This window comes from Halichoerus grypus, chromosome 13 (assembly GCF_964656455.1).
Source record: "Halichoerus grypus chromosome 13, mHalGry1.hap1.1, whole genome shotgun sequence".
NCBI lineage: Eukaryota > Metazoa > Chordata > Mammalia > Carnivora > Phocidae > Halichoerus > Halichoerus grypus.
In genome coordinates this window covers 9,657,658-9,680,464 of record NC_135724.1, presented here as the reverse complement: position 1 = coordinate 9,680,464, position 22,807 = coordinate 9,657,658, and the positions used below count along the sequence as shown (strand labels likewise).

Genomic DNA, 22,807 nt, shown 5'->3' with positions numbered 1-22,807 from the left:
ATTTTAGGCAAAATGAAAGATCACAAAAGTTCACAAAATGAATAGCAATGGAAAAGAGAAAGAGAATTAGACATGGACAGAAACATCTCAGATTATTCATTGGTGTTTCTGAATGAAAGACCAGAATTATAATCAAAGATATAACTGAAGAAAACTATGTTGAGCTGATGAAAAGAATTTTTATATCCAGATCTAAAGATTTGAAAGCCAAATTATTATTATTATTATTATTAATTTAAATGATCAACACTTACACATACTTAGGTAAAATATTTGAATTTCACTAAAGCCTTGCTGGCATCTGGACTAGCCTTCTCCATATTAAATGTCAGTGGGGATAGATCGGCTTCTTCAAGTGCAGAGAAAAAAAAAGTGTGTGACTCCCAAATTCTATTCACATTTTTATTATGTGTGCCAGTAGCAGACAAATGTGTTTTCAAATGAGCAAGGCTCGGAAATTATGCATTCCACGTACTGTTCCTGACAAGCCTGCCATAGATTAAAATAATCTGAAATTTTAGACAATGCATTGTTCGAAATGCATAGAGGAATGGGGAAAAAGCAATAGTGCCATCAGCTTTTCTCACATCCTCCCTTTATTTTTATACATATGATAGGCAAAATGTAAATCAGCAATCAGAGCACAGATTCCCGATATTTGGAGAACAGGGTTTTTTTTTCTTTTTGTTTGTTTGTTTGTTTGTTTTTCCCACACTGCCTCCAAAAAACTGCATGCAAACTGTTCCAAGAACATGTGCACAGCTGCCCTCCATATGGCTGGGGGGTGGGGAAGAGACGTGCTCTAAGAGCTGAAATTGACCAAAATTCACCAGCATTTGCCCTCCGAGCCTTCCTCTGGAAGCTGCAAGATATTAGTAGATTCTAGAGTTCCAAAATAGTTACATCAGACAGATTCTGCCAATGCAATTGTTGTCTAGGTGGCAGACAGATTCCTGGGGCTTCCTACTCCTCCATATTCCCAGAATCCTCCTCTCCCAGTTAATTTTATGAAGAGAGTACAATCTTTAATATGAAAATGATAGAACATTTACAAAACTTACTAGTCATTTAAATTAATGCAGATGAAAACAATGTAATTAAGTTCTAGCAAATTTAACCTAGATGTATAAACTTAGATCTTAGTTTTTATTCCAGAATTAAAATACATTGAAAAACTAGAAAGAGAACGACTGGAATTCCTCATGTTACATTGTCAAAGGAGTGTATGCCATTGGAAATGTATTTGATAAAATTCGAGATTCATTCATTATAACGCTGTGCAAATACAAATAAAATAATATGGCCAAATGTTTTAAAAAGTGCATTCTTTTGTGTTAACAAGAAATAAAAGAATTAAACTGAAACTACCACAGCATTTTCAGAAAAACTGAATCAAGGCAAGAATATTTGCATGTTACCACTGGATGCTTTAAATTATAGGAAGAAAGCAACAGAAAACATTTATAGCTATTGGAAGGAAAGATAACCTGTTATTTGCAAAGACATGATCGTCTAACGGAAAAAAAATCAAAGGAATCAATTGAAAATTTTCCTTAAAACCAAGAGGAAAGTCCAGTAAAATGACAGATTCAAAATACATGAAAAAAGTTAATAGTTCAATAAGCCAACAAGAAGCTGATCTTGAAAAACTAAGTGAGATCATAATAAAAATAAGTGACATACATTTTTAAAAGTTATGATTCCATAAATTTGGAAATGCCTTTTATAATGCCTATTTAAACCATTACAACACAAATGATAAGGTGCATTAATAAGCATTTTACAAATGTAGTTTTAGATGTAAGTACACACAATTACAAAGTCCTAGAATATTATGCTGATAGTGTGAAAAACAACCTAATTTTGCTTAATATTTACTAAAAAGGTATTTTATATTGAGCATTTTATTCATCTTTCATTTTATAGAGAATTTAAAGAACTACCCTTATAAGAACTTTGTTAACTTTAATTAAAAAAAATAGCTATAATGTTTTGCTGATTCCTAAGGTTTTAAATACCTAAATCCACATTACTTTGAAAAATTAAGGCTATGTGGAAATGGTCAAATATTTAGATATTAACTAATAATATAGATGTTATAGTGTGATGAAAAACTTACAACATTGCCCATTGTATGAAATTATAAGTTGCTTTATTTTTCTCAGTGAAGTAGAAGCAAGTTCACCAGCTGATAATGATAAAAGGGGGAGATAGAGCATAGGCAATTGGAGAAGAAATGAGAACACTTGAAAAATATTAATCTGGGGGAGAGAAAAATATAGACTGGTAACACACTATTGTCACCAGGCAAATATTAGGAAAATTTTTGGTTGTAAATTTAAGCTAAGATACCAAGAGTATGAAAGGGTGCTGGATTGTGAAAATTTCATAGGATAAAAACATTTGGGTCCTGTTGGGATGGAAAGATTGTTGAAGTCAGAGTGTGTGAGCTGGAAACAGAAGTGCTTGTGGGAAAACTGAGATTTTGGAGGGTTACATTGCTGATGAATTCCAAATTCCATGGGAGTGACCCTGGCTGGGAGTAGGGGAGGCGTATTGGAGGATACCAGTGTTGGAGAAGGGGTTGAGGGACTCAGAGTCCTGGATCCTGGGAGATCCTCAACATGGATATTAAAATCACCAAAATATGATGAAAAGAGTCATACTGAAGAGAATAATAATGAATCCTAACTAAAACCATCCAAGACCAGGAGCTCCTGGGAATATGATAGAGCATGCCTTCAAAGAGGGACAGTGAGCACTGGGGAGGAAACCAGCCCTTCTCTAATTGTTGCTACTGTATGTTATTCATTCTTAAAGTTCAAAGTCACCACTCACAAAAAGCTGTGTTAGTCTTTAATCCTTGCACAGAAATTGTGACATCTTTATAGATCTTTAATTTTTATTTCCCTGAATACATACTGTAATTCCTACATAAGTCTGAATTTTTTTCCAGATGAATATCATGCATGTCAATGAATCTTTAAATCTCCTTTTTGAAGTTGCTGACTGATGACCCTCAAGTCCACATCCAGCCCCACAGGCCTCCTCCTCCTCCCTATCAAGTCACAGAGATCCTAGCACCCAGCAGAACATGGGAAAATCATGGAGAGGACCCTGGTGTGGAGGATGAGAGCACTGACTGCAAGAGAGACCACACACTAAAAGGTTTTCAAGAAGGGAGGGAAGGTGGCAAAGGGTTCTGAGCAAAAGTGGTGTATAGAGTCAGGAAGATTAGAGTACCTGGGCTTCTTTTGGGAACTGAAATGAATGTGGATAAAAAGCATTTTAAAATATATCCTGGGGCACCTGGGTGGCTCAGTCGGTTAAGCATCTGCCTTTGGCTCAGGTCATGATCCTAGGGTCCTGGGATCAAGCCCCACATCAGGTTTCCTGCTCAGTGGGGAGTCTGCTTCTCCCTCTGTCCCTGCCCCTCCCTCTGCTCATGCTCTCTCTCTCTCTTTCAAATAAATAAGTAAAATCTTAAAAAAATTAAATTAAATTAAATTAAATAAAAATAAAAATAAAATAAAATAAAATGTATCCTGATGCTCCTACAGAGGGTAGAAGAGGAGAGGCTGAGATAGCATGGGGAGGGGGCTGCCAGAGGCAGAAGTTTTGGAGCCCCCGCTTGACTCCTGCTGACAGCCTGGTAGAAGAGCTCAAACTCCCATCACTTAATGGATCCCTTCTGAGTATCAGGGTCTGCTCTGAGCACAACTCCTCCAAGTGGTCCTGTTCCAAGCTCAAGACTGCCCCTCCTGGTGACAATCTGCACCGTAGCTGCTTTACCCTGCCCAGCCCCACGCTCATTTAGGGGACTTTAACTGAATAGAACTGGATTAAATGATCAGTGTTTATTTGGATATCTAGATTATTTTGGTATATAGCTATATAGCTACCGACTATTATATGCTATAATAAATAGGCTTCAAAACGCAAAAGCCCAAAGAAAATAGAAGGTTATTTCTTGCTCGTATACCAGTCCCAGTTAGGTACTGCTGGTTGAGGGAGGGTGTTATCCGTCTCTTCATTCAGGCACCTGGGCCCGTGGTCTCTGCCATCCTCGTCTGGTTATTTCTTTTTTTTTTTTTAAAGATTTTATTTATTTATTTGAGAGAGAGAATGAGATAGAGAGAGCATGAGAGGGGGGAGGGTCAGAGGGAGAAGCAGACTCCCTGCTGAACAGGGAGCCCGATGCGGGACTCGATCCCGGGACTCCAGGATCATGACCTGAGCCGAAGGCAGTCGCTTAACCAACTGAGCCACCCAGGCGCCCCTCGTCTGGTTATTTCTAAGGCTTCTAGAGTCATCACAGTTCCAGCTTGCGCAAAGCAGAAAGAGAGCACAGTGGAGGCTGTTTGAGAGAGTGTATGGGTTTTGTCTGGAATTAATGATCTTCCCACTGTTGAAAACATAGTTATATCAATGTCGATGCCTGGATGAGATGTAGTCTAGTCGCGCATTCAAGGAAGAGGAGGAAATGGTTTTGTTAGAGAGCAGTTTCCGAGGATATTTCTGAGAAGTCCTTATGAGCCTCTTTAAAAACTTTTTTCATAACCAAAAGAATAAACATGTTTAAAAAACAAAAAAAGATGCCAAATTATAATCAATACATTTCATCTCCACTATACACTTTGGAGATGAGTTTCTTTAAAAATTTACTGAGTGAATAAATATTGCATTTTTAATATCTACCTTTTGTTTATTTTACCCAAAGACAAAGTGATGTAATTATGTTTCTTGAGTTTTGGTCTTTTCTTTGTAATTCAATTATCAGGTTTTTGAAGGCAAGAAGATTTCTTCCTCTTTCTATGTTTAACAGCAAAGATTGAGGCATACAGTAATAATCTCTAAATGTAACTGAATTATCCAGAGCTTCTTATTTTTATTTTTCGAAGAGAAAATCAGTGATTTAAGAGCTATTTATAATCCTTCGATGTGGTTATGAACTTAAGTGGATTCTGGAGGTATTAGAAGTTAACCTCGAATCATGGGGTGGGATTGCATGATTAAAAGATGATTAATTTTTGCTGAAATGTTGCTAATCAAAGATTAAATCACAATGCAGCAAAACCAGTTTAGTCATTAAAAGAAACAGAAACAACTACTACATAAAAAGGAGACAATGCCATCCAGCTAAACAATTTCTTTTATAGCTTTGTAGTGGATCCTGTGATCAAGTATAGGGCAAAGATTGTGGTTCACTTTGCCTCATGGTGCACAGAGATGATGATGATATTTTTCTTGGCATCCTGGTATAAATGACAAAGTTTTCATATCCCCTGTGAGTCTCACCTAACTGCCTTGTGGTTTGCACTAGACAACATTTCAGAAGCCTAAATGGAAACTTCTGGTATAGAGAACACCCTCAAAGTTCTTACCATTGTGATGCTAAACAGACCATTGCAAAGATGCTTGGATCATATTTCATAACTTAAAAAAAAGAAAAATCTTACACTAACATATATCATCTTATTTTTGTTGGATGGGTGATCATGATGGAGAAACACTCAAAATTTCCCATCCGTTGATATACAGTAAACAGGAATATTAAATAGTAAATTAAAATTCTAACATAAACTCATTATAATGGTCAGAAGATGACTTGATAACCGTTGCTAACTTTTCTCCCTGCCTTCGCATGACTTACTTGTTACAGACGCAGGCATTATAAAGATTAGCAGTTTTTACAATGTAATTGCTGTTATTTAGCTCAGCAGAGATGGGGAGAGGATTTGTCACTATAAACCATATTGTTGGTGTCAAGACAACTTTTTTCCTTCCTGATAATATGGCTTGCCCAATGATGGCATCTGTCCTTGGCCCAGTAGGCAGGTGATGGGCTGGCAATGATACCAGCTTGGATACGTGAGCCCCTGGCGACTCTGGAGTCTACCAGAGCCCAGGCACCCACAGGGGTTTAAAAGCTCAGGCTCTCCAGAAACAGAACACAGGAAAACAGAGGATTTTGTGTGTGTGTGTGAGTTGGCCTGTGGGATGCGTGGACAGCAGGCCCAGCTGTTCTGAGCAATAAAGCTCCTGCTGTCCCGTACCTCAGGATGGGTAATAAGCAGGAAGCTACTAAAAGATCTGGTGTAGTTCTGTCTGTCAAATCAGGGCTCAGAGAGGGACACCATTTAGTCACTAACAATCGCATCAAAGGAAAACGAGACAGACAGTTCCTAAAATTCAGTAAATTATGTAAGAAATATTAGAATGGATTATGAATTCTTCACATTAAAATTTATACCTCACATTTGGCAAGCAATTTTATAATATAATTTCTAGTTTATATTGTGAATAAGAGAACGCATTTATTTATATACTAATTTATTTTAGCATCACAGTGAAAAAATATTTTGAAGATTGTCCCTTTATAGAAGTATGTGTACATTAAATAGGTTTATTCTATTCACAAAAATATGGTTTTGTAAATCCAAATACAGCCTGCCGATTCCTGTGGGGAAAAAAAAGGTACAGAAAAAAATTAAAATAAAATAAAATAAAATACAATGATACACACTTAATTAGCTTTTGTAAGCTCTTCATGAAGCCCACTGCATGCTTGTCTTAGATATAGTCATTTCTCTATTGAAAAATAGTTTTTTACTTTTTGAAAAATTTTTGCTTGTTTTTGTCACCTTCCGTATAATTGATTTGTAACATACATTTTTCAGCTCATACTTCCACATTCTAAAACTTTTATTTCTTCTGTAAAGTTTTCCCACGTCCAATTTTCTGATTACTTTCTATTGTTCCCTGTCCTTGTCAAGAGTAGTAAATTTTTTTAGTTTTGCCAAGCTGGGAGGTAAAAATGTAGTATCATTGTTACTTAAATTGAAGTCTGTGTGTTAGCCAAAGGGGCTAAGCCTATATTTATATATGTGTTATCTACTTAGGTCAACTCTTCGGAGATTTACCTAGTCATGGGCTTAACTGAAATTTTATTTTAGTTTCTTTTTGGTATCATTTTGTACAAACTCTTTCTAAAGATGAATGCATACCATTAACTAGTTTACTGCATTACATATATATTTTCTCTTTCACTTTGTTTATATTTTTCCACACAAATATACTATAGTATAATGTACATTTAAAGTTCTATTTTTCTTTTATATTTATCTTTTGTTCTCTTTCACTTTATTGTGTATTTCTCCATGCAAATAATGTACAAGAATTTGTAAAGTCTATTTTTCCCCTTTATGACCACGTTATTCTCTGACTAGATTAGAAACTCCCAAGCTTGCAATGTTATAGTAATATTCTCCTAAATATTTTTTGCTATTTTTTATGTTTTTATTTAAATTCCAGTTAGTTAACATACAGTGTAATATTAGTTTCAGGTGTATAATATAGTGATTCAACACTTCCAGACAACACCTTGTGCTCATCACAAGTACCCTCCTTCATCCCCATCACCTATTTAGCCCATCCCCCCACCCAACTCCCCTCTGCTGACCATCAGTTTTGTTTTGTTTCTTATATTTAATCTATAATCCACATGAAATGTATTTTTTTAAGGTAAAGGGGTATTTCTTTTGCTTTTCTTTGAGCAGCTACTGTTTTAACCACATTCTGTATTTAATAACTTTTTATGTATTCACTGAATTGAAATGATACTTTAACCTACATAATATCTACATATGGTATTTGGATCATATTTCAGAGTTTCTTCCCATTCAACCAGTCCATCCATTTTTTTCTTAACACTGTATCATTTTTATACAGTCACTCAAAATATACTTTAGCATCTTTTAAAGTAAGCACCCTTGCATTTTTCTTTTAATTTAAATTATGTTACAGTATTCTGATCAGAATTGTAATAAATTGGGGCACCTGGGTGGCTCAGTCAGTTAAGTGTCTGCCTTCAGCTCAGGTCATGATCCCAGGGTCCTGGGATTGAGCACCACTTTGGGCTCCTTGCTCAGCGGAGAGCCTGCTTCTCCCTCTTCCTCTGCCTGCTGCTCACCCTGCTTATGCTCTCTGTGTGTCAAATAAACAAGATCTTTAAAAAAAAAGAATTGTAATAAATTTATATGGACACTTAAATCATTAAAATCATGACTGATATCTCTGTTAAGGACCACTTACTCTATATTCATTGAACAAGATTTGATACCTGTCTTTGTCTTCATATACGTCCTGTAATTTCCTCATTAATTTGTTCGGGATATTTTACATATATTTTCCATTTTCATTAAAATGTGTGTTTCAGGGCACCTCGGGGTTAAGTGGCCCACTCTGGATTTCAGCTCAGGTCATGATCTCAGGGTCATGGGATAAAGCCCTGCATCACACTCTGCACTCAGTGCAGAATCCGCTTGTCCCTCTCCTTCTTCTCCTCCCCCCAATTACTCTCTCTCTCTCTAATAAATAAATAAATAAAATCTTAAAAAAAATAAAAATAAAAAAATAAAATGTGGGTGGGGGCGCCCGGGTGGCTCAGTTGGTTAAGCGACTGCCTTCGGCTCGGGTCATGATCCTGGAGTCCCGGGATCGAGTCCCGCGTCGGGCTCCCTGCTCAGCAGGGAGTCTGCTTCTTCCTCTGACCCTCTTCCCTCTCGTGCTCTCTATCTCTCATTCTCTCTCTCTCAAATAAATGGGTAAAATCTTTAAAAAAATAAAATAAAATAAAATAAAATGTGGGTTTCATCTGAAATTCAAAATGATTCTTGCTAAACTATTAAAACTTTTGATTTTTGTTATTGCATCTAGTCTTCAGCAATGTTAAAAATCTCTTTCATCATAATGTTTGTTGCAAAGTCTTTTCTAAATTTATACCTTAAAATGCAGCTAAATTTACTTTGTTAAACATTAATTTCCTTACCTTATTGAATTAGATAGAACCCCTAAGATAATACTGAAAATCTCTAGTGAGTTTTATTCTTGATTTTGACAAAGCTGGTATTGGCAATTTATCATTTAGTATGCTGCCTTTCGTAGAATTTTAGCTAATAGTCTTCATAATGTTCCATTATTTTGTCTATGCTCTGAAGCTATTTATTTTTAAGTTAGACACGGCTTATTTTTTTCACTTTTCTTGATGTAAATATATAGAATAAGCATTAGTAAAATAATATAGATAATGCTGTTACCACGAGAAATTTAGAAGTCACGTGAATAGCACATGTATAGAATACTAACCAAAAGAAAACAAACAGATGAGTAAGAATTTGTATACAGTTTAAAACAAAGCTGTTTTTATTTTATCTCAGGATGATAAATCCTGGACAATTTAAGTTCCATACAGCTTTCAGATTCCTCAGATGGTTTATGAGTTGAGGTATAAAAGTACTGAGCTTGCAAGTTATTTAAAACATTAAAAGCCACAATATGATTTAAAGTAAATAAAGTTTTGTTTTTTTTTTTTTTTTTAAAGTAAATAAAGTTTTATAACCTCATCCTACAAAATAACTCTTAGGTTTTGAGTAATTTTAAGCATTATTCTAGTTTCAGCAACTATCAGAAGACTCTCTATGATATTAGAAGATATTGCAGAATTTTGTTAAGATTCTTGTTTTTTAAAGATTTTATTTATTTATTTGAGAGAGAGAGAGACCGTGCTAGCAGGGGGAGGAGCAGAGGGAGAGGGACAAGCAGACTCTGAAATGAGCAGGGAGCCCAATGCAGGGCTTGATCCCACTACCCTGAGATCAAGACCTGAGCTGGAATCAAGAGTCGGATGGATAACCAACTGAGCCACACAGTCAGCCCTAAGATTCTTGAAATTGTATTTAAATTTGCTTCTATTATTCTGAGAAGGTATTTTTCTATCAAATCTTCTTAAGAACTCAATATTGCTGTCTTTTTGTGACAAGGTATTCTCCACAGTATATATTTTTAAGGAAAATCAGTTACAAATGCAACATATTTTAAAAACTTTTAGCTTCAAACTTAAGTATCATGGAAGAGTTTGCTCAGCAGAAGAGGTAATGTAGGAAATTTGCTTCATTAAATAGTTATTGTTTGATACCCAGTGTTCTGTCCTGCCTCAGGAATCTTCTCTTGAAAGCCATTCTTGAATTTTTATCACTATTTCAAAATGAGGATTCTAAAAGTGGCTACATTTTAAGTCATTCTCAACACAGCAGACATATATTGAAGTGTGAGCAATTTCTCTGAAAAAAAACAACAGACTCTTTAAAACCATTTTAATGATTCAACTGGATTGATACTAAGTGAATATAACTGTGTGGAGAATACTGAATAATTTTTGAACAATGTATAAATATTTATAAAATGAATTGTTAGGGGGGTGCCTGGGTGGCGGAGTTGGTTAAGCATCTGCTTTCAGCTCAGCTCATGATCCCGGGGTCCTGGAATTGGGCCCCACATTGGGCTCTCTGCTCCACAGGGAGTCTGCTTCTCCCTCTCACTCTCCCTCTGTGCATTATAAAAAAACGAATTGTTAGGGAGGACTTTAGGAACAAAATGAATGTATTTCCATTATCTAAATACCATTTTATTTGTTAATCATAAATATTCAGGGTACTGTAACTGTTCATGTTTTACCTAATTTCTTGGATGAACAAAACATGACAAATTGTAGTTCTGAGATATCGAAAACACTGTGACATTTTAATTTTCCACTAAGTGTGAAGTTACATTAAAATAGGTAATCTTAAGGGCACCTGGGTGGCTCAGTGGGTTAAGCATCCAACTCTTGGTTCTGGCTCAGGTCATGATCACAGGGTGGTGATATTGAGCCCCATGTAGTCTGTTTAAGATTCTCTCTCCCTCTCCCTCTGCCCCTCCCCCATCTAGAAAACAAAATAAAATAGGTAATCATAAGAAAGAGAATTAAAATAATTAAGCATGTAAGTGATCTTTTCCTACTCACATATTTGGAAATTGGAAGAAAAAAAAGCAAAGTCATTGTTAGTCCTGTTTTTAAGTTTGCAGTTACCCAAAGAAAACTGCCGTCTCTTTCAAATCTTAACCTCTGTGTCCTGGTAGGCATAGCAAAGTCAGTGACTCACGACTACTTTTCCCACATTATTTGATCTTTGCTCCTCAAAATCTTAACTCTGATTATTCTGCATTATAAATAAAAAAGATATAAAATCATTTCAAAAACAATGACCAAAACCAGTGAAAACAAGTGGAACGTTTTTTTCAGATACAACAATTAAAATGTTGCAATAAATCAACTATATGTAAAAATAATAGCATATTGCTCCTCTCATTTGTTACTCTAATTGTTCTACATTTATGGAGTTCTGCCCTGGGTACTTTTAATAGCAGTTGTTAACCATTGTCATTTATCAGCCACCTTATTACAGCTCAAAATGGAATTGTAATTGAAACATTCAAACGAGTTAAAATTGACAATAAACTCACAGCCCAATAGGACTTGCTTAATGAACTTGATGCAATAAAATTTTAGTCGTTGTTGAGCATTTATAGAATATATTGCCCCAAAGTTTTTAATTTTTTAATTAACACATAACAATTCAAGGGAGTAAGTTCATGTGAGAAAGCAAGAGGCAAATGACAATTAAACATAGCATTATTCCTAATATTATGAAAATAGTAATGGCTCTCCTTTCCCCAGGTTGTTTCACTTTTCTTCTGTTCTTCCCTTTTTTCACTGCCTGTGAGATCTAAGAAGAAACCTTGCTTAACTCCAAATATTTTATTCACTAGCCAAAACGTCTGAATATTTATCCTAATGTATTCCATCCAAATTATTAAGTCTTAGAGTCAAATGTATGGCATTTGCTTCACCACATACCATGTTCACTTTTGTTAATATTTCTGGGCATTGGTTTTCTTATCTATAAAGTAGCTGTAACTAATTATTAGGTTGTCATGAGAATTAGAGTGAATAGTGAGCACATGATAAATGTAAAATCAGCATCGTCATCATCATTTATAGTTTGCAATTTCCACTTAAGCCATCTCATTTAATCTTTATCAGGGTATTTTCCAGGTGATTGTCAAGGAACTAGTTAATTAACTGTGTTAAATTTCATGTTAGGGATCTGGTGACCTATAAGATTGAGAGCTAAATTGTGAGTCAAAAAAAAAAACAACCAAAAACCTCTTTATGGGGTGTGAAACACTAGGTGTGTCCACGGAGAACACTGCAACATTGTTCCTGGTTAACTGGGTGGAAAATGAACTTTGTAGGCAGCAAAAGAATAGAGAGTTGCTGGAAGTAAAACAAAAGTGTCTGAAAAGAAGGTAGATCTTGAAAGCAAAAGATATTCCTTCCTTCAATCCCTTCATTCATTTATTCATTCATTCATTCTCTAGAAATGCCCTCCATCCCCTTCCTGGAACACAGAAACTCAATTGACCCTAATAATAAGGGAAACATGCCTTCTTTGTCTCAGGGCAGAAAGGTTAAAAAGATAAAGTTTTGGTCTAATATTTGTGATTATGTTTCTTAAGAACCTCTCTGAACTCTATACACTAGAAAATAAAACAGATTTCACTAGAAGACTGTTCTTAATATGTTATTTCTTGGACATTTACAAAAATATGATGTGAACCATTCCTTTTAAAATTGTTTGAAGCAATGTTTAGTCAACTACATGTACTGAATACAACTGACGTTCTGTGCAGAGATATAGGCATCTCCTATTTTCACGTCCTTGCCAGATGAAATGGCTAACAGTTTGTTCAACAGAGGACTTCCCATGTCTGTCAGCTTGGGAGAGTCTCAATATCTCTGACTTTGTCTGCCTTTTTATAAATATAGGACTATGTAAACAAATACTGTTGTAATACATTTTGTAAACAAGTGTTCTGAGCTTGGTGACAACTGTCTCCTGAAATATATATCTTGGGAAGCTTTTATGTCAACACCATATTTATTTTTAATGTGTCTATATACTTATATATAGCACTGTGAACATAGTTTATTTAAGCACTCCCATGAAGATGGACATAAAGTTTGCTTCCATTTTTTTGGATGCTGCTAGTTATCTTTAAGCACACATCTTTGAGCACAAGTGTAAGCATTTCTGTAGTACAGGCTTCTAGAAATAGAATAGCTGATCCCAATGGTATTTATATTTTAATTTTAATAGCTACAGCTGTGTTCTCCTCAAAAAGTTAGGAGCAGTTCACAATCCCACAGAAGCACAATAATGCTCATTTCACCAGTATATTTTAATATTTGACCATCCAAGAGATAGAAAATGATTTTGATTGATGCTTTGATTTGTTTTTTGCCTAATTATTAGTGAAGTTAAACATCTTTTGAAATTGTTGACTATCTGTATTTCATATTTTGTGAAATATGGTTAAAACTTGCATTTTTCTCTTTTTATTGATATCAGTTTTCTGTATATTTACATATATTCTGAAAATGTTTTTTTTTTCTGTGTACGTTATGATTTTTATGTCTTTAACAGGAATAGTTCTTCAACCTGAGAATTATGGAGAATTTAACAGGAATAGTTCTTCAACCTGAGAATTATGGAGATAGATAATTTCTATTTTCATCCACTTCAGCTTTCATATTTAAATATTCAACCTATTTTGAAATTATATTTTTGGTTGCTGAAGATAGACTAACTTACTAGCCAGTTGTTCCAGATTCCATTATTGAAAAGTTTATCCTTTACCAGTAAATTGTAAAGATACCTTCATCACATACTGAATCCCATGGATTCTATATTGTGTCTTATTGATTTATTTAGGTATGGATGAGCAAAATAATGTTTTGATTAAGTAAAGGTGTGTGGTTATCTCATAGGTAATGACTCTCATTAATTTTGTTTTACAAAGTTTTATAGTTAGTCATACTCATTTCCTCTTCCTAGTGAATTTTAGTATAAGCTTCCATAGTTACTTGCAAAAACTTTTTGGTTTGTTTGCTTTGATTACTTTATCTGGAGATAATTGACCTCTTTACAATACAAAGACTTCCTATTCAGAAACATCCATCACTCTCCATTTGTTTACATGTTCCTCATGCCTTTCAATGGTATTTTAAATATAATTCCTGTGGGTATTAAACAGCTCTTGTGAAGTATATTGCAAGGTACTTAAAAGTCATTTGTGTGCTCTAGTAATTCTTTCCTAAGGTGTTGGTTCTTCTAGCTGGTGATATTTGCACCTCATTTTATGGCATGTGCTTTTCTCAAAAAACTGATGGATTTTTTGTTCATCTTTTTATTTTACTGTGTGAATATTGTGATGTTCTACTAAACGAAGTGTCCGTAATTTAGTGACTTGGTATCAGATGTCTCTTCTGCTACTAAAAATGTTTATTTGGATATGGATTCTAAATTTTCCTAAATTATTTCTTAATGGGTACCTTCACTGTGCTTTCAACTGTCTTTTGGTCATCTCAGTTTTGAATCACATATAATATAAAATGCACTTTTCATTTACTTTGGAACTCCTCTAAATGCTGCATACAATTTATTCTGTTCAGAATGAAGTATATTTTTAGAAAGAAGTGCTTTATCTTTAATGCTATTTTTGTCTGTTTGTACTTCACAGATTCTTTTAGGCTTCATATTTTCTTTTGTTTATTTTTGACTGCTGCAAATACATTTCTGCCTACACTTTCTCATAAATATTGTAGGCAGCTTTTATTTAGATTACTTCACTTTCTACAGGTGATATAAAAATCTTATTCCTTAGTGCTGAAATCTGAAGACTGTATTAAGTAAAATTTTATTGCTAGTTTAGATAATTAGTAGCAAGGAAAAGACTAACCTGAATTCATGGGATATTCTGAAAAGCAATTTTCTGTACATTGAAACTTCTTAAGCAAAGGCAAATATTTCCACATTTTATTATTTTAATGTCTCTTGTCTATTCAAGGTATAGGCTAAGATTTTGTGATTCCATTTCTGCTTCTTTTATTGCAGATTCAGGAAAATGACTAGTTCTCTAGATTTGCCCCTCTCACAGCAAATGTACTTCTGCATAAGGATGAATGTGGGACAGCAGTTGGAAGCTATGTAAATGAGAATTTCTCTGCCAACAAGTTTTATCTTTGGTGGAGTTAGCACACCCCAACAGAGCACATCTGTTGCTGGTTTACAAAGTTAACATGATCACAAATGTGCTTTGTTTATCCTGAAGCCTTGTTTCCATCTGTCACACCTAAAAATAAGTTGGAATGCTCACCTTTTCAGGAAACTAGTGTCCTTGATTGGAATAAACCCAAGCAACATGACTACATTATTTAGATGCTGAGCCCTATTACTCATTATTTTAATATTTGTTGTGTTTATACTGAATTTTTCATCCTCAATGCAATAGCTTATGAAGCTTTTTGGTCTACATGAAACTTCAACTGGATTCAGCTTTTATTTTTTAAGATTCTCCTTTCTTCTACCCCTGACTCTCCAAATAGCAGTCCTTTGAGTTATTCTGCCTGAGTCTTTACTTACTTCCACAGCACACTTAGGTATAAACACATCATTTCTTGTTAACTCATTCAATCTGATTCTATCTATAATGTATTTAGAATCCATTTATCTGTGTGTGTGTGTGTGTGTGTGTGTGTGTGTGTGTGTGTATTCACATTAGAGCAAGAATAGACACAGGAAAATGGTATTAAATGAAGGACAATAAGTTAAGAATGAGATATTAAGTACCTTTTACATAGTATGTGCACAATAAAATAAAAATCAATAAATAGTTTGTAAAAACATACAGATACATTGGCAGAAAGATAAATAAGATATATGATAAGTAGATGATAGAGAGATAGATAGATAGAGGGTTAACTGAAAATGAGTATAAAGAATTTTTGTTGGGTGATAGAAATGCTATAAAATAGATTTTTGTGATATTTGCACAACTCTTTAAATTGACAAAAAGGCTTAGTATATACTTAAAATGAGTGGGTGGCTTTTGTGGTATGCAAATTATCTCTCAATAAATCTGTTTTTAAAAGATCACTTGAAATCTTGCAATAGACACAAAAATTTAAAAATTAATAAATCTATTCATTAAACAATCATTTATTTAGTGTGTACTTTATACCAAGCACTGTGCTAACAACTTTATTTTTATTTTATTTTTTTTAAGATTTTATTTACTTATTTGTCAGAGAGAGAGAGCACAAGCAGAGGGAGAAGCAGGCTTCCCGCTGAGCGGGGAGCCCGATGCGGGACTCGATCCCGGGACTCCAGGATAATGACCTGAGCCGAAGGCAGTCGTTTAACCAACTGAGCCACCCAGGCACCCCTGTGCTAACAACTTTAGACCTGAATATGACCAAGATTTCTTATTGACCTGAACTTTTTCCATCCAGTAAGAGTCTATTGATGAACATGACCAAGGTATTCTTCATCTGTATTAACAATTTTTTTAAATCTGGCACTTTCATTGATTTCTTTCCCTCTCTCTGGTGCAATTTTCCATGTGTTGATACAAATTATCTGCATTTTGTACTAGTGTGTTTAATATACTACTCATAGTAATTCTTAACTCCCTGGCTGATAGTTCCAACATCATATCTGAGTCAAATCCTATTGATTTTTATCTTTTGATAGTAGATTTTCTTTTCATTTTCCTCCTTGTTTTTGTGTCTTTCTGAAAATTTTTGGTTGAAACATAAGTAATGTGTGTTTATTTCTGGAAATGAACATGTCTTTTCTTCTGCTATGCCCTTGAAGGGAGTGGGAGTGGGCATTTGAGTCTATCTAATCCGAAGATGAGCTGGGTTTGTTTCACTGTTGTGATGGTTTCCTACAATGAACCACGGGCTTCAAATTCTTCTAGCATTAGTGTACGGTCTGTCTATCACAGGATTTTTCTTATTGTCTCCTTCACACTCAGTTAGACCATCTCTTTGTGCCTAAAGCTCAGATTTGGTCTCTCTCCATGGTCTTACGCCTCTCTTAGTAGTGGGATCATGTTGCTTACTTCTCAGTGTTTCTAGCTGGGTAGAGTGAGGCAAAGAGGCTCTCTGTTGTCAGGGTTCAGCCTCAGGTTTAGGAGGGCCCTGAGTCTTGAAGGATGGATTTTTTTCAATAATCCTGACCTTCCTCTAGTGGTTGGGGATCTCTCATGGTATATGTTTAATGCAGTGTTAGTGTTCTTTTCTTCACCCAGAGGTAGAGGTGGTTTGCTATTTGTTTTCCTACTCTCTTTAGTTCTGGGAGTGATAGGTTTGTTTTCTCTTCCCCTGAAAATGCACACACAAGAAGAATGCAAATGAGATGTGTTACTTTTCTCACTAGCGTATGTGCTCTTTTCTTCTTAGACTTTCACCATTTAGGGAAGCTTTTTCCAGTCTTTCTCCAATATTTTGTTGTAAGTATACTGTGAAGGTCCATGCAGAAGAGTCTATAAATAGATGCAAACACCACTTTCTCCTGCAGTTCCCTGAGGGTCCATATTTTTATGGTCATTCACACTCAGCTTCTTTTGTTTTGTTTTGTTTTTAAGTAGCTAAATTCTTCCTAGTTGCCTAAAATTGCAGTCTGTCTTCCTCCCATGTTCACCCCCCATGTGAATCAGTGTTGATGCCTCATCTCTTCTTGGAGGCAGCTATTTTTACTATCATGCTAATTTGTTGCCCTATTATCTCAGCTCTCTGAAAATACTAACAAAAAACAAATTTAAGATGGTTCACAGTACAGATGAGCTAGCTGAATTTGGAGTCCCTGAAATTGTTTTGCCATTAATGGACATGATGTGTATAATTCTCAGTACCTTCCAGTAATCTGAGTATAAAAGGAAGACATTAGATAATAGCATTCTCCAGGACTGTAATTAATTCTATGCTCTTGCTGGGGTGGTATTTTGGAATAATAGTAACACAAAGGAAAAGAAGATTTTGGTGAAAGAAAATTATGTAAGACTACTATAGTGTACCATGTAGGGAGAACGTGGAAGAGATAAATACAGAGAACAAACTAGTAGTTGCTAGAGGGGAGGTGGGTGGGGATAGTGAAGTGGGCGAAGAGGATTAAGAGATACAAACTTTCAGCTGTAGAATAACTAAGTCATGGAGAGGAAGAGTCCAACATAAGGAACACAATCAATAATATTGCAATAACATTGCATGGTGACAGATGGTGACTACACTCATGTGGTGAGCACTGAGCAAGGTATAGAATTGTCAGATCACTAAGTTGTACAGTGAAAACTAATATAACATTGTATGCCAACTGTACTTCAATAATAAAATGTAAAAAGTAGGAGAAAGGAGAAGTTGCTTAGAGATTGGGAAGAAAATAGAAATATCAAGAGATTAGGCAAAAGACAAGGTTAAAAGGCAAATGAATTTATAGAGAAGACCCCAGAAAATCCAATGGACAGAAACTGTGGACGTAGAGACAAGCATGCCAGTTGAGATATTTTAGATTAAATGTTTTTTGTGTGTGCAATTTTTAAGTCTGGAGAGACATCTTGGGAGTAAATGATTAGTTAAGATCAAGTGCAGAGGAACGTCTTAGGGATTAGGCAGTTGCAGGGATGTGTCAATTAGAAGATGGATAGTCTACCTAAACCATGATGTGTTTTAAATATCAACAAAACTCATGGTAGAGAATAAGGGAAAAACAAGCACCAACATTTTGAAAGAAGAACCATGGAGTGGGTGTGATGAAAACAACAATGCAAAGAGTCACATAACATGAATCATAAGGTCTGAAGGGTGCTATGGAATTGGGCATGTAGATTCCTTTCCTGGCTTTTAAGTATGTGATGCTTGAGATATTTAGTATTTCCGTTAAGGAGGTATGGGAGAAGTGAAGTATAAGGGAAGAATTAGGTTTAGATAGGTTTTCTGTAACCTAGGATAACTGACCTTTCCCTATGAATAGGCTACATAAACACAGTTAAGCCCTCTGCATTATCTTGGAACACAGAGAGATGGGGGACAATAAATGTAAAGAAACTTAAAAAATAATAAATAATGCCAACAAATTAAAGCCTATTAAGTGAAGAATAATGAGGATAAAAAGAGAATTAAAAAATGAAGCATACACAAAACCCAATAAATTAACAGCAATGTGTAACATGTGAGAAAATAATTAAAAAGTGAATAGAAAAGTCATGTGCATGAAAGAATGCATTTTGCCCATGTAGTCCGATGGAACAGAACAAAATATATAAATTTGAAATTGGGAGGATATGTATTTTGATTAAATATAAAGAAAAATTTTCTAAAAGTAAATTGCACAAAAATTAAAAAGAATGTCTTAGAATTTCATCAGTGTATTAATCAAGGTTGGACAGGCGCTTATTACTGTTAACCATGGAATGAAAAGCAAGATTTAAATTTGCTGATGTAATTTTCAAATAAAATAAAGAGCCTGTTTGTCTCCAACGCTAGTTGAGTAACCCTACATTTTAATATATCTTATTTTATTATGTAAGTATATTAACGATAGAGTCTTATGTCCCATGATAGATCATCAAGGAGTAAAACATTTTAGCTGTCATTTTAATATACTGCAAGCACAGTGGAATTTCCTGCTGTGTTTTCTTACAATGCAATTTTAAGATAACCTTTGATCATTGAAACGCCCATCAACAACAGGCCAGACAGTAATTGCTCTCAACTCTAACTCATTAAGTCATCAGTTCTGACTAATCAGATTTTTAAAAAATATTTTGCTGATGAGCACTGAACATTATGTTATATTGACCATGATAGAATATTTATGTAATTACAATTTAATCTAACATGCCACTCATAATTTTCTGTAGTATATTCTTCTCTTGAATAATGCAACACTTTGAAAACTAAACTACATGATTCAACTAAATGCTGTGATTCAGCATGTTATTTACCCTTGAATCTTCTTGGTCAGCAACCAACAGACTCCAGTCCTGTGCAATTCAGCATACTCTCTGTATTAGAAATCCAATATGTTCCCTTTAGAATAAAAGTGGTTAGTAAAGTTTAGTTTGAACAAATCCCCAAACTATACTAGGTAAATTTACTGATAATTTATGTAAGCATGAATATCATATCTAAGTACTCTAGAGTAGTAGAATAAACATGTTAGATCTCCCTTATGAAATGGGTATAATGCATATAAAGAACAGAAATCTGGCACATTTGGGTTTAACATCTATGTTCATTAAGTTTTATCAAAAGTTTATTAACATCCAAGGTAATTTTTCCAAAATAAATAACACACTCAATCTTGGCTAAATAAGGGTAAAGTGATAAATAACGCCTACATCACATTTAGATTTTTTTTTTATGTCAATACATAATTGGAATTGTTTAAATGCTTACTTATACTAAAAGGGAGTATGCTGAGGTGCCTGGGCCTCTCAGTTGTTTGAGTGACTGACTCTTGATTTCGACTCAGGTCATGATCTCAGGGTCATGAGATCTAGCCCCTTGCTGGGCTCTGCACTCAGCACAGAATCTGCTTGAGGTTCTCTCTCTCTGTCCCTTTGCCTTTCCCCCCACTCACACACTTTAAATAAATAAATAAATAAATAAAATCTTTTTTAAAAATAAAATTAAATTAAAAAATAGGAGTATGTAAAGCTAATACAATCAACATACTATAGTTGAACATACAAATATCAGTAAAACAATTTCACTCTAAAGAACTGCATACAGATCCTTTAAGATTTTGGGGGTGGGGGTTGGTGGATTGTTCTTATATTTAAATTTTTTGTGTATGAAAAAAATGACATTTAAGATGGTTCACAGAATCCACGTAAGAGCTGAAACACTTGAATAAGGCAAAGGTGAAATGCAAGGTAACACCTCTCATTTTATTGATCAGAATTAATGCACCTCCCCTACCGGACAGCTATCTGGTGTTAACAAGGCTCATCTCCCAACTCACAGCTCTCTGTGAATCAGCTTAGGACAACAGCCAAAGCTGAATCAATTGCCCAAGGTTCCACCCTGTGTGGAAAGAGAGCAATCACAAGATTCAGGAAACTTGGCAGAGACTCCAATATATACTGAGATGGATTATTCAATTCTTCAATGTAAATTATAATATATAGAGAAAAATGTGCACATGAGTAATGTGTGCGTAATTTTATACATGCCATTAGTTATCAAAGTGAATATTAAGGACCCACCATGGGGGCGCCTGGGTGGCTCAGTCGTTAAGCGTCTGCCTTCGGCTCAGGTCATGATTCCAGGTCCTGGGATCGAGCCCCGCATCGGGCTCCCTGCTCAGCGGGGAGTCTGCTTCTCCCTCTCCAGCTCCCCCTGCCTGTGTTCCCTCTCTCGCTGTGTCTCTGTCAAATAAATAAAAATAAAATCTATAAAAAAAAAAAAAAAAAGGACCAACCATGAAGGTAAACAATTTGAACGTCTAGACTCTTCTACTCTAAGAGCGTTAAAGAGAAACCAAAAAAGAGGCCACGGTTTAAATATTCCTCTAGACTCCACACCCATAGCTACGTAATTGAAACTTGAACTGTCCCGATTTCCTTGCCATGCTGCCTCTGATCCGAAGCAGAGCTCTAGCTTTCTTCGTGTCCACACGACCTTCCCGTTGCCCAGCCAATCAGCTGCAATCAAGTGAGCTCGCCCCAGGGCTCCTGCAGGGATGCAAGTTTCCCCGGAAGCATCACGCAACCACGTGCTGCCTCGTCCTGCTTTGCAGACCGAGCTGGAGGGGCTGACAGCCAAGCTTTGTAACCACTTTCGGTTTTGAAATTTTCCTGTTGTGAACACTTTTTGCTTCCCGCGCTATAAAATATTCCTATCAAGTAAAGCTCTCTGAATTTTCTTGGGACTGAAGCAACCCTATCTTAAGCTGTTTAAATAAATATTTGCTTGTTTTGTTTTTTTAAATTGTGTCACCGATTTTGTACATAACACTACACGTGTATGCAGTTTTCTGTGTTTCTTTTCTCATGATTGTAAGTATTGCTGTATATAGCTATCACTCTTTACTTATAATTCTTTTACAACTTGGCTTTACCAGTTTTCACTCCCACCAGAGATATTGTTGCTTTATATCCCCAACACTTGACATTATCAGACTTCTTTATTTTTACTTATTTTCCCTTCTATTTATAGAAAAGAGAAAAAACTAAACCCAAGTTTGTCTGGATTAAGTATTACCCTCAGGGCAAAAGCAGTTTCAGCATCCTGGTTCTTCATTTAGCAATTTTGATTCTCATTCTCCATTGTATTTTTGTTTCAGAGCTTGGTGGTTTCTTCATATTTTAGCATTCCTCAAAGATTTTCAGGGCTTGATATTTTGAAACACCCTTATCAGATTTTCTAAACTATATCCCTTTGAAGGTTCATCGAAATTACCTCCTTGCCATTGCTAGAAACAGAAGGCTGGGTCTTTATTTTTCACATTTTTTTTTTTTTTTTTACCATTGGAAGTGGTATAATTGTCAAGTCGTACAAATAATTGTACACTTTCCTGGAACATCCTATTTCACGTGTATGGCAAGTGTTTTTTTAAATCTTTCCTACCTTATTTTTCATAACAGATTTGTTGAGATATAATTCACATACCACAAAATTCATCCACTTAAGCTATATAATTCAATGGGTTTAGTATATTCATTGAATTGTGTAACTATCACCACTATCTTATTTGGGAATATTTCATACACGCACACACACAGACACACACACACACACAGACACTCTGCTAAAAATGTCTAAAATTCCAAGTCCATTGGCTGTTAAACCTCACTCTCCTCTGCTCCCAGGCCCCGGGAACCACTAATTCATTGACTGTCCCTCCAGATTCACCTGTACTGGATATTTGATGTACATGGAGTCATATACTGCATGGTCTTCTGTAACTAGCTTCATCCACTTAGCAAAACGTTTTCAAGATGGTAGCCTGTGTCGGCACTCCTGCGTTTGTAGAGCTGAGTAATACTCTACCGTGTGGAGTAACAGCCTGTATTTATC

General features: G+C 35.3%; 2 long non-coding RNA genes across 5 annotated transcripts in view; one reads left to right on the top strand and one right to left on the bottom strand.

Moving 5' to 3' along the window:
• Positions 1–22,807, top strand: part of LOC118522437 (uncharacterized) — a 129,196-nt gene that overhangs the window by 91,398 nt on the left and 14,991 nt on the right. The window lies entirely within an intron of this gene.
• Positions 6,323–21,452, bottom strand: LOC118522438 (uncharacterized). 3 transcript variants are annotated; one of them, XR_013443124.1, is made up of 4 exons: positions 20,995–21,452; positions 19,729–19,813; positions 7,840–8,008; positions 6,323–6,460 (listed from the first exon to the last, which is right to left on the bottom strand). It is a non-coding gene; the product is annotated as an uncharacterized LOC118522438 (long non-coding RNA). The 3 variants fall into 3 exon arrangements; XR_013443123.1 differs by having other exon boundaries at positions 7,840–7,986; positions 20,995–21,450; XR_004910627.2 differs by lacking the exon at positions 7,840–8,008 and having other exon boundaries at positions 20,995–21,446.